The sequence below is a fragment of the Delphinus delphis genome, chromosome 14 (genome assembly GCF_949987515.2).
Source record: "Delphinus delphis chromosome 14, mDelDel1.2, whole genome shotgun sequence".
NCBI classification, from domain to species: domain Eukaryota; kingdom Metazoa; phylum Chordata; class Mammalia; order Artiodactyla; family Delphinidae; genus Delphinus; species Delphinus delphis.
Window position 1 is genome coordinate 31,688,378 of NC_082696.1, and position 10,697 is coordinate 31,699,074.

Genomic DNA, 10,697 nt, shown 5'->3' on the forward strand with positions numbered 1-10,697 from the left:
CAGACATTTTCTACTAATCACTTTGACCTTTTCCCAACTACTTCTCCATACAGATAAGCTGGTCAGACTCTCAATCTGAAGTTTTGTGTTAATGTGAGCTGACAGAGGGAATGGCTGCCTCGGCCAAGTTCTCCATCAGGATATCCAGAGCATTCTTGGCATAGAACTTAGAGCATAATCATCCCCCAAAGGCAGGACAAGGAAGGCAGCTGTTTCACAGCCACTCATTAGACTAATATATGAATGTAGCCCCCAAAAGGTCCCCAAAACCCAGGACTGGAGGGAAGCAAAACCTAACACTCAGATTCTGATGTATGTTCAGAGGCTTTATGGCTTTTGACACAATGAGCATGTAACATTACCAGCTAAAACTGTTGTGTGAGACAGCTTTGTTTTATTCAAGTATGCTACACACAGAGGTCAAAAGGTTAACTCCAACTCCCAAATTTGGCTAAAAGTCTTGCTAAAATTTCCTTGTTGAAAAAGTTCCCAACTAATTTACACAATCATCAATAGCAGCCCTGCAGGATTTTGGTCACAGGCAGCATAATTGTCCATATGATGGGGTGGAGGTAAGGGCATGTATGTGTGTGGGCGTGTGTGTGTGTGTGTGTGTGCACACGCTTTATACTTCCCAAGTTGTCCCACAGTACTGGGGTCTTCATGGCCTATGAATGCCAGTTTTATGTAAATCTCTTCTCTTTTTAAAAAATTAAAAAAATTTTAATACAGTTTTGAAAGGTTACTTTCCATTTACAGTTATTACAAAATATTGGCTATATTCCCCATGTTGTACAATGCATCCTTGAGACTCTCTTATAAATCTCTTCTCTTAAAAACTTGCCTTTTAATTAACCTACTTACCCTGCCCCTGCAAATAGCCAACATATCTTTAGTTACTTTTAATTACTTCCTGTGAAGAATACCATGTCTATTTTGGCATGTCTGAGTACAGTCTGAGTGACCAGCTGTCCCAGGTTGTCCAGGACTGAGGGGTTTCCTAGCACATAGGACTCCTTAGGCTAAAACCAGAAGTGTCCTGGGAAAACTGAGACAACTAGTCACCCTAGCCCTGTGATACCCCTTCACGTTGGTGGGTCTTAAAGACAGATCTCAAACTATTCAGACTTTTGCCAGAGAATGTCTATTCAGTGAATCTTTCCTGAGATGCTCTCTGAAGGATCAGCCATCAGGTATTATTTGAAGTAGAGTGGTGCTTTTTTTTTTTTTGCCGTACGCGGGCCTCTCCCTGCTGTGGCCTCTCCTGTTGCGGAGCACAGGCTCCGGACGCGCAGGCTCAGCGGCCATGGTTCACGGACCCAGCCGCTCCGCGGCACGTGGGATCTTCCCGGACCGGGGCACGAACCCGTGTCCCCTGCATCGGCAGGCGGACTCTCAACCACTGCGCCACCTGGGAAGCCCTAGTGCTTTTTTTTTTTTTCATGTAAAAGCCCTGGTGCTTTTACATGAAATTAATAATGAAAATACAGATGGGAAACTTCTCTCAGTTTTTTTTTTTTTTTAAATGAAATCAGCTTTCCATTTTTATTGTCTTCCTCAAAAATCTCTATTTTCATATTGACAGAATGGAATATATATAGCTCAGCATAAGCTTAACCACCAATGAAAGAGGGATTGAAAATACAATGGACGTATTTCCTTAGAAAAACTGCAAATATTATTAATTCTGTTTTGACTGTTCACAAATTCTAAGGCAACTTTAAGTGTCTCCCACCTTATAGCTGAAAGTTGGTACCCTTTTACTAATCTTTCCCATTTTCCCCATGCTATAGTCCCTGACAACCATTTTTCTACTCTCTGTTTCTATAAATTTAAGTTTTGTTTTGCTTTTTAGATTCCATATATAAATGGTACCATGCACTATTTGTCTTTGTCTCTCTGGCTCATTTCACTTAGCATAATGCCCTTAATGTCCATCCATGTTGTCACAAACAGGAAGGTTTCCTTCTTTCTCATGGCTGAATATTACACTGTGTATATATATCACATCTTCTTTATCCATTCAGCCATTGACGGATGCTTAGATTATTTCCATATCTTGGCTATTGTGAATAATGGTGCAATGAAAGGGGAAGTACAGATATCTCTTTGATATTCTGTTTTCATTTTTTTGGGTGGGGGGTATATACCCAGAAGAGGGAGTGCTGGATTTTATGGTAGTTCTATTTCTAATTTTTTTTTTGGCTGTACGTGGCTTACAGGATCTTAGTTCCCTGACCAGGGATCGAACCTGGGCCCACGGCAGTGATAGCACCAAGTCCTAACCGCTAGACCGCCAGGGAATTCCCATATTTCTAATTTTTTGAGGAACCTCCATATTGTCTTCCGCAGTGGCTGCACCAATTTACATTCCCACCAAAAAAGAGTTCCCTTTTCTCCACATCCTTGCCGACACTTATCTCGTGTCTTTTTGATGATAAGGTCTGAGGATCTAACGTAAAACATGGTGAGTATAGTTGACAACTGTGTTGTATAATTGAAATTGTCAAAGAGAGTAGAACTTAAATGTCCTCACCATATATATATATGTATGTGTGTGTGTGTATACATATATAGAAATATGTGAAGTGATGGATATGTTAATTAACTAGATGAAGGGAGTTCTTTCACAATGTATGTGTATATCAAACCACCACAACATACACTTTAAATATTTTACAATTTTATTTGTCCATTGTACCTCAATAATGCTGAACTTTTTTAGAAAAAGATCCCCCAAATGCTAACCTGGAGGGGACCTCTGACTCAGAGCATTTCCTGCTGTTTAACGAAGTAAGCCTGAATGGAAAAAAACAGTGCCAGTTCCTAGCAGATGCAAAAATATTGATATCATCCTTGAAAGAGCTGGCATCTTCAGAAAATGTCCTCCTTTTATACATATGATTGAGGAGGCTGAGTTTATTTGCATGCCAAAGAATCTATTTTTTAGCACCTGCAAAATTTGTTCACTAACTAATTTATAGATATGTCTCACACTTGCACAGATCAAACCATGGTGTCTCAGTCGTCTTTATGTCACAGGGAAAAAGTAAGGCTTAAAACAGCGCCAGGAACTTCAAACAAACAAATGCATAGAAAAAGAGGTGAGATTTATGGTTATCAGAGGTGGGGATGGGGGAAGAGGGAATCAGATGAAGGTGGTCCAAAGGTACAAACTTCCAGTTACAAGATAAGTACTAGGGATGTAATCTACAACATGACAAACATAATTAACACTACTGTATGCTATATAGAAAAGTTAAGAGAGTAAATCCTGTGTTCTCTTCACAAGAAAAAAAATTTTTCTAATTCTTTAATTTTGTATCTACACCAGATAACAGATGTTCACTAAACTTACTGTGGTAATCATTTCATGATGTATGGAAGTCACATCATTATGTTGTACATCAGTGCTGTGTGTCAATTATATCTCACTAAAACTGGAAGGAAAACAGACAAAAAAAAAAAACAAAACAAAATGACAACAACCAAAAACCAGTTCTGGTAACTTCACATAGAACGTTTTTATGTTCTTTCTGCCTGGAGTGTTCTTCCCCCACTTTCTCTGGAAACAAACAAATAAACAACAAGAAAAAAACCCAAACACCTACTCATCCTTTTCAGCCTAATGTCACTTTTCTGACTCTTCAAACTAAATTAGGCATCACCCTGCTCCATCCTAGTTCCTAAAACAGTGTTGTTTGCGTGTTAACTTGGGTAATAACGTTCATGTCTCCATAGGATGTACACCCTCTGAGGGCAGCAATCTCATGGATTTGGGTGATTGCTCTCTCCCCAGGACTTAACACAGTACTCAGCACATGGAGGCACTCATTCCATATTTGCTGAATAAATAAAAGAATGAAAAATCAAAATGATCAAAGATATGGGCTCCCAAAGAACAGGCAAGTTTCCACAGAATTTACTATAGATACTTGCCATTACACATCATGATGCTTTCCTGGGAAAATGGTGCTTAACTCAACAGGCCTTAACATTTAAATTCTAAGAAGGCCACTGTATTGAAAAGCTTTATTTTATTTCTACAAAAATGTCATAAAGTATTTAATGAAAAGCACATTGAAAAATATTTATTGCCTGTGCACTGTATTTTAATGACAGGTTAGGTGATTCCTTGACCTTCTGTGCAATAACACTGAGGGTACAGTTATCCGTGAAAAAGACAAGATTAGGCTTTGGTCCTTTCGAAGCACTATTTGGGTGGCCTGGTTGACCACTTAGTGTCATGATAAGGATGCTATTAAAAGCCAAGAGGATCATCCGAATGTTCCTTTGCAGGAGAATCAGTGAATGCAGGTTCATGCCTGACAGGATAAGGGGCAAAGTGTAGCTTTTTTTTTTTTTAACTGTTTATTTGACAGCAGACTCATGCTGTGTTAACAGAAACTCAGATCATAGGCAGTACGGTCCTGATGTATTTAACATCGACAAGGTGACAGTTGAAAAGTTGCTTTTAATTATTTAATTGGATGCACTACTCTTTAAAGTAGAAATTTATAAACTAGAATTCACCCAGAAGAGAGCAACCAGGGTGATGGGGAGGGTTGACAGACTGGAAAAACTAAGGACATGCAATAGTTATATTTACACATGGTGCCAAGAGGGCAGAACTGGAATTAAGTGTTCTCCCTATCAGAGCGAAGCATATCTGTGTCATTTTAAGAAGGTACTTTGTAAGTGGCAGAGCTGTCCAGCAATGAAACCAGAGCCTTTACGAAGTAGTGAGTTCCCTACCACAGGAAGTGTCCAAGCAGAGTCTGGATGATCTTCTAAAGAGGCCTTCATAGGAAGGATGCTCCTATTGGGCAAGAATTTAATTTACCTTTAAGATTCTTTTCAATTTTAGAATTATTCAAACATTCTAAAATCTATATGAATGCCAGGTATATAGATTAAAAAATAAAGATGGCTCATGTTAAAAAAAAAAAAGATTCCACATATAAGCGAAAAATAAATAAATAAATAAAATAAAAATAAAGATGACTCTGACCATCGACATCTCAAACCTCTTCCATCTTAAAAAGAAAGCAAATTTTCAGATGCCCCATTTTCTGTTTCCTTCCCTTCACAGCTAAATCACTTACAAGAACTGACCACGTTTGCTACTACCGCCACAATTTTACCTTTCCACCCGCCACATCTCAAGCTACTGAAATCCAGCTGTGTTTGTAATGTGTCTCATTAAGGTCACCGATCACCTCCTTATTGATAAATGCACTTGAAAATGCTGAGTCATTATAACACTATCTGGGGCATTTACCATTGCTGGCCACTCCCATCTTCATAAAATACCGTTGCCTCTGGGTCTCTGCAACCTACGCTTGTGTGTTTTTTCTCCTCTTTCTTTGGCTCCCCCTCGGTCACCTTTGAGGCTTCCTCTTCCTCTATCTCTACAACTTGGTATTCCTGAGAGTTCTGTCTTGTGTGCCTTCAAATTCTTACTGCACCTGCTCGCCTGGGATCTTGCAATTGTTCCTATATCTTCCATGATCATCTGTGTGTTAATGACTCCTGAGTTTGTATCTCTAACCCAGATAATCTGTAGTCTGAGTTCCCATCCCCATATCCAATTGCCTTGGAATCTCCATCGGGGTGGCCCTCACACATTTTAGCTCTGAACTCATCTCCTTCTCCAGCATCTGCCCCTTGGCTTTCATGCCAGGTTTCGGAAATGACCCCACTACCCACCCAATTACTCAGGTTAGACACCCAGATATCTCTGTTCTATTCTTCTAACCCATATTCACCCAAGTGCCCATTGCCTGTTCATCCCTGTATTGGTCCTCACATCCAGAACACCATCATCTTTTGCCTGGGCTGCTGCGGTAGCCGGATAAAAAAGTATCTCTGGCTCCAACTTTTCCCAACATTAGTTCACACCACAGATGGTGATTTTTCTAAATGTTCTTATGTCCTTCTCTGGCTTAAAAACCTCCAGTGGCCCCCAGTGCTCTCATGGTAAAGCATAAACTCCTTAGAATAACTTACAAGACGCCATTCTCTGGTCTCTGCCTATGCACTCCGTCTCAGCTCGTGCCTCTTTCCCACTGCAGCCTTACAGAACTTCTTTCATACACATTTTGTTCCCTCAGCCTGCACGCTCCCCATCCCTGTCCTTCCCCTAGGCTCCCCCCTCCGCCCCCGCCATTCTGCTGCTACCACTACCATGCTAACTCACCTTTCTGGCTTCACTAAGAAGTTTCTTCCTCTGGGAAACTTTCTGTGATCTCCACTCCTGCCCCTCCTACACTGAACTTTAGCAGCTCTTCAGCCTCCCAACATGCAAGCTTAGCAAGCGTCATCGTAATACATTTAAAGGGGTTACTTGTGTGTGTTTACCCCCGGGATGTTCCTTGAGTAACGATGGTCACTGTTCCTTCCAAAGGACTTAGCATAGTCCTCGGCACATCAACTGTATTCTACGGCTAGCAGAGGCTAAACTTGGCTTTAAGACATGCTGTGGCACAGATAACTTCACCTCACTTCATAGGCTCTCATGTGATACGTGGTATGGTATGTATGTAGGTGTACTAGTAGTGTCTTAGTACATGAGCATACGCATACAAATGTATGTATTTGTATATTTACATATATATGTATATGTATACATACACACACACACACAATACATATACATATTGTATTAGTTTCCTGTGGCCTCTATAGCAAATTACCACAAATGGGGTGGCTTAAATCAACAGACATCTATTCTCTCACAGTCCTGGAGAGCAGAAGTCCAATAACAAGGTGTTAGCAGGGCTGTTCTCCTGCCTGAAACTCTAGATTCTAAATTCTATTCCTTGGCTCTTCCAGCTTCTGGTAGCTGTCAGCTTTCATTGGCTTGTGGCTTCATCACTCTTATCTCTGCCTCTACCTTCATCTCTGCCTCTACCTTCATACCTCCTATACTTGGTCCTCTCCTCTGTGACTGTATTCTCCTCTGTGCGTCTTTTAGGAAAACACTTGCCACTGGATTTCGAACTCACCTGGGTAATTCGGGATGATCTCTTCATCTCAAGATCCTTAATTACATGTGCAAAGACCCTTTTTCCAAATAAAGTCACACTCACAGTTCCCAGGGATTAAGACATATCTTTTTGAGAGCCATCACGCCACTGACAACACATATATTATCCTGATGTAACTTAAAGACGCAACCTTAATATCTTTTTTTTTTCTCCTGGAAAAATAAAATTCTCTATCTCTTAAATGTCCTGCCCTACCGTGACTCTACAAGTGTGTGTGTGTGTGTGTGTGTGCTATATACACACATATATATGCTTCTAACAGTTTTAATATATAATGTAAAAGTATGTATATGTGTAAACGTATGTGTGTGTATACACACACACACATGTATTCTTTATTCTTGTTACTTTCCTTCAGACTAAGCTCCCCAAACACTACTGTTTTAGAGTTATTAAAAAACAACTCTTCTTCAAGATAGAATTTTAAGAAATAAAGCAGGTTGCTGCATAAATTTAGCCCCCTTTTAGTATGTGTGCTATTTAATCTACTGAAATATCTGTTCCTTCTCATTTTAAAAGAAGGAAGGACTTAGCTGGTGCCACAATTGATGTTAGAGTGTAGGTATTTCTAACTAAATAGGATTACTTTTACATGTCTGTAGGCATTTTGCATACTTTTTTTCTTCCCAACTTATATTCCCTCCATTCTATAGTTCAAGTTTAGCTAAACATATTTGCATGCAAATCTATTCCTAGACAATGTAGCTAAAAAGAAATGTTCCCAAACAGGTTCTTACATTTGTAAAAATCTTGCTTTTCTTTTAGTATGAACTTTTTTTTGTTGTTGTTTGTTTGTTTTATAAATTTATTCATTTATTTATTTTTGGCTGTGTTGGGTCTTCGTTGCGGTGTGTGGGCTTCTCATTGCAGTGGCTTCTCTTGTTGCAGAGCACGGGCTCTAGGCGCATGGGCTTCAGTAGTTGTAGCACACGGGCCCAGTAGTTGTGGCTCACGGGCTTAGTTGCTCCGCGGCGTGTGGGATCTTCCCGGACCAGGGCTCGAACCCACGTCCCCTGCACTGGCAGGCAGATTCCCAACCACTGCGCCACCAGGGAAGCCCCTAGTATGAACTTTTGTTTAAAACTACCAAAATGAACATTGAAACTAGACCAAATTTAAATTGGGACACACTTATACACTGCTTTTAAAATTTTACTTATAAACATGCATGTTGATTAAGATGATCACAAGCTTCTACTACATATTATGAAGAGTTGGTATCTCTATATATAATAACGGTAACCTATAAATATAATGGAAGGCTTATACAGGCTGCATTTCTTAATTAATTCTTTGTAAGAAACACTAGGAATGATTAAGATATTTCTGAAAGTTAAACATGTTTTAAAATCTCTTTTTGAACAAAAATAAATTTAATCCTCTTTAAAGTTCTGAAGAGAGACTTAAACGGAGATGGGTAAATTAAGGCTATGGTATTTTGTCGCATAGGATTATATCCTCAAATGTTCCTTATCTTTTCCACCTTCTTTTTGATGATTCAAACTGTTACACACTTTTCCCAGGAAGGATTTATTTTTTTCTAAAGTTTTTAGTTGTGTAAGTTCTAGTTAAAGCTGCTCAAAAATGCATAAACATTTATTGATAGCTCATATGTATTAGTTATTTTTGCTTCTCTGGTAAATGTCTAGTAACAACACCCTTTAAATGTAATTATTTAAAATTGCTTATTATTCTGGATTGTGAGTTCTCACTCAAGAATAGACCTCCTATACTTGGTCTAGGAAGATGTTGGACTGACTTCTGTTTTGATGTCGTGTGGTTTTTCTTTAGCAAATTATTCCATTAAGCATCATGAATTTTTGCAAACGAGATAATGGTAGCCCTGGGGAAGAAGTGATATACTATAGAAGGAATTCTGTTATTAGAAAAAGAGGTAGCAAGAGGAAAATTATTTGAAGAATGAAAACTGTGAGGGTGTAGAGATTGATTGTGGTAGCAATGACTCCGCTTTAAAGTACTAGAGGAAATTAATTAGGTCATCTTTGGGGTGGGTAGATTTAGTCTTTAAATATAACAATGTGAAAAAAATCTCTAGAAGAAAAAAAGAGTAAAACTTTCTTAGGATGTTCAAGTGTCAAAAAAGATTCAACTGCCTTGTTTAAAAACTAACATTAAGAAGTCAGTAAAGGTAACATACCTGTGTTATTACTTTGTGGATTTATAAATATCCTTAGGTAAAGTTTATGTATAAATATATAGTAACCTTGTAGGTTTATTTCATTTCATCTCATACGGATACTATCTTAGCTTTCTTGAAATATGTTTTAATAATACAACAATATACAATGTTGTAAAAAACCTTTTATTCAATTCTGGATCTTAGTTGTTTAGAACAAAAGTTTTACAGGACAGAGATCTGTATAGTCTATGGCATAAAAAAAAATCTGTTTACTTTGTGGATCTAGAAAAAATAAGGATATAATATTGAACTGTCTACATAAAATGCAGAGCAAATTTTCATCTAAAGGGTACATTTCACTTATTGTTCAGCTACCACATCAGTGTAAGAAATAATTGATGTCGTGCGTGTCAGAGTTTCCAGGCATTGCACAAGGGCTCATCTTTGATTTTCACTCACAAAAGAGACAATGTGAGTAGATATTACAAAGAAATCACTGATAGGAGAGGTTGACAAAGAATATGGGATTAAAGAATTTATTAATGAAGGGATAATTTTTAGAGCTGCTTCTTCATTTCTAACTATACAATAGAAAAAACCCTTCAAAATGTGAGTCATATGCTATTTTCAATACAAGTGCTCCTTTGCAGTTGGTAGCTTAGTAGCTTTGGCTAGGATACAAGGCGTGTCCGGCATTATTAATGGTTATTCTATCAGATAATAAGTGTACCCCATTGTTTCGCACTGTGCCTAACACAGAACAGACACTCAAGAAATGTTTCTTAAATGAATAAACAAATAAATCCTTTCCCTTCCTTCCTGCTAACTCCCTCCAACTCTACCTCAACCCTCCATCTGAGAATGCCAGCAGGCAGCCAGCAAAGGACCAGGAGACTCACTCAGCCCAGTGCCTTGAGCCCTTTCTAGTTGTGCTGAGATTTGCTTAAGGGTTTTTAAACCAGATAAGTTCTAGGAATTTATAATAAGTTACGGCGGTTTTGTTCAATCACTTGGTGTTCAGTAGAGCAAAGAGGTACTGAAACATCTGGATCACTTCTACTCAACATCTGTGGATAAGCTACAGTCACTGCTGCCTTTGTGCCCTTAAGCTCTTCTCAGAAGTTTTATTTTCTACCTTTGTCCACCCCTCTGCCTCATCCTGTGACTGTACCATAGTCTCCCACGTGAGGTCATGCCAGACAGAGATTGTCACAATGGGAGGCTCATTGCATTTGAGGGGAATGGCTACAACACAGCCTCTCTGATTCAGGTCAATACTTACCTATCCCCCTTTGCTAGCTGGCCAGAGCACATAGCTAAAGTGACAGAAAAAAATGCACTGACTTCTTAGCCTAGCTAGGAAGCTGAAGGGCAGGAACTTTTACCCGCATTGTTCCTGTGCTCGCTGTGGTCGCCATGTGCAATGTGTTCTCTGTGAAGAATGTAGCTGTTTTCCAGTCTTTGCCTCTATCTTACCCACCACAGTGCCTTTGATGCCAGGTTATAAT

At 39.0% G+C, this 10,697-nt stretch overlaps 1 non-coding gene across 1 annotated transcript; it reads right to left on the reverse strand.

Moving 5' to 3' along the window:
* Positions 1-2,230: 2,230 nt before the first annotated feature.
* On the reverse strand, positions 2,231-2,303 carry TRNAD-AUC (transfer RNA aspartic acid (anticodon AUC)). Its single transcript has one exon. It is a non-coding gene; the product is annotated as a tRNA-Asp (tRNA).
* Positions 2,304-10,697: the final 8,394 nt, after the last annotated feature.